The sequence below is a fragment of the Montipora foliosa genome, chromosome 11 (assembly GCF_036669935.1).
Source record: "Montipora foliosa isolate CH-2021 chromosome 11, ASM3666993v2, whole genome shotgun sequence".
Classification (NCBI taxonomy): Eukaryota; Metazoa; Cnidaria; class Anthozoa; order Scleractinia; family Acroporidae; genus Montipora; species Montipora foliosa.
In genome coordinates, this window is record NC_090879.1 from 38,198,517 (window position 1) to 38,201,016 (window position 2,500).

Here is a 2,500-nt window from a genome sequence, read left to right on the forward strand (position 1 = left end):
GAAATACTCCTAGTCGCTTCATGCTACAGAAACCGGAGATAAGCCATGTAAGGTACAATGAGGGACTTGTAAATATTAAGAAGAGTTTGATTAGGAACAGTATGTCTTAACTTCGCTATTAAACCGACAGTTTTGCTTATTTTTGTTGTAAGGGTATGAATATGGTCTTTCCAAATTAAATTTTCATCAATCAATAACCCGAGAAATTTGATGCAGTTTTTATGGTCAAGAATAACATTCTTATTTTCTTCATTATCAAAAAAATTAATCTGGGGCAGGTAATTAAGCCTTTTTTGGTGTGGGCGAAAATAACAAAGTTTGTTTTCTTTATATTAAGTGTAAGTTTATTTGAGGTTAACCAATTGAATAAGTTGTTCAATTCAGCATTTACAATTAATTCCAATGTCTTGAGATTTTCGTGAGAATAAAGGACATTAGTATCATCCGCTAAAAGGAAAAATTTAAGTTTTCTGGAGCAATGTTGAATATCGTTAACGTATAACAAAAAGAGGAGCGGCCCTAAAACGGACCCTTGGGGTACACCACAATTAACTACTTCCTTATCCGTAATGTAAGAGTTAACCTCAATTGTTTGAGTACGATTTGTTGAATAAGAGGAAAACCACTGATTCACGATTCCTCGAAAGCCGTAATAATTAAGTTTATCAAGTAAAATTTTATGGTCGACAGTATCAAGATCTTTCTTAAGGTCGATGAACACCCCACAGGAAAAACGTCTTCTGTCCATATTGGTACGGATGGTTTCTATCATGTCAAGTATAGCATGCTCAGTTGATGAAGATAATAGCTGATGTTTTTTACTAGGTTGCCAAACCCAGTCGGAATCTGCGTTTCATTTGTTGGTTTAATGTTTTTCTTTTTTTTTCGTTTTTTTTTTCCGTGTCGATAAAAGTCTTGCCTTTCACTCCCCTGCTAAGTGGTGTCTTTGTGCGTAGAGCCTTCTGCGCGTATTTTCTTAGGATCGAGAGGGTAGTAGGAAAGGCGTAGATTTCTCTGGCATGGTGGACACAGTAAAATGATTAACTTAACCGGCAATGGCGTCGAAAGTCATTGCAACGCGCATGGCGTTTTAGTACATCTTTAAACAAAATAAACCCATATGGAGCTCAAGAATGGAACGTCAAGACAGGCGGTGAAACATAAAGATCTGGAATCTTAAAAGCGACGAGTAGTGGACTTCGACAGCAATCTTTCGCCCGTCGAGCCGAAATCAAAGTGAGCTGTACTTCTAATATTTCGCCAAGGTGGTGTTATGTACAACACTGAAATCAAATGGAAATTTCTCAGGTAACTTATGGGTTCAAGAAAGACAGAGAAGGAATCGAACACCTTAAGTGGATCTGTAATCTGTTGTCTGTCTCACAGTGTTTACTGCAGTCGCATCTAAGTTATCTGGCAAGCAACATTTATTTTGTACTCAACTCTGCAAAGGCAAAAAAAAAAATTGGGAATGTGACAGTAAAAAATTATTTGAATGAAAGTTTGTTGTCTCTTTTGTGCGTTTTTATTTACGGTCAAGGTTCTTTCGAAAAGGGTTTGATGTGAACTGTCAGAAATTTATTTAATTGCATATGCACTGTGACATCGATTGTGTGTCTCGTTTGCACGCACGCAATATTGAAATAGGATGGGTTTTTTGCCTCTAATAGCAAATATGTTGTTTGTTTCAATACATTTTTCGCTGGAAAAGATTTTTGTGAGATTTCCATGTTTTGTGAAATTTTGTCACGTTGTATAATTTTCGAGCGTAACAAATTTGCATACGTGTGTTGCAATATGATAACGGAGGATTTTTGTTGTAGTGCACTGTAAGCAGTGCATAAGTCACGAAAATAAACAAGTCTGTTGGAAGCGTGCTTGAGTTTCAACAAAATGAGCGCCAAAATCGGCAAAAAATTGTGACGCTGATGAATAATAAAGTGGCTGCTATTCCCAAAACGATGGAATTACCTGGTGATAAATAACCTCGTCTTAGAGAGTAAATTTTTGACTTTGCTGAAACAATGGTCAACCTGAAGAGTTGGGCGATTGTAATCTTGGTGTTGAATTCGCACATCTATTGTCAAACTTTATAACACATGAAAGAAAAAGAAAACTAACAAAAACAAAAACCCGGTATCTTGCCATCATTTGACACAGATGCTTCACTGTTTCGCCAGTAAACATACGGCGGTAACCCGTTTAATTCGATGTCACTTTCGATTTTGCGATTTATTTGTGCAGCCAAAAGTAAAATAACAAAATTGAACGTAGCAAAACTCTCCCAAAATGTTTGTCGCTGATCGTAACTTTTTAAATTCGCGGTTCAAAATTAATGTTGTTTTCATGTCGTAGATATTGTTGCTGATGGCAAAATATTTTATTCTCGATCGACCGTCTTGAAAACTTCCTCCTGGCTCTTCCTAAAAGCTGTGTATCAATATTTATTTACTTTTGCATCAATATTTGTTTTGCATAAAGCATGCTAACAAAATCAGTA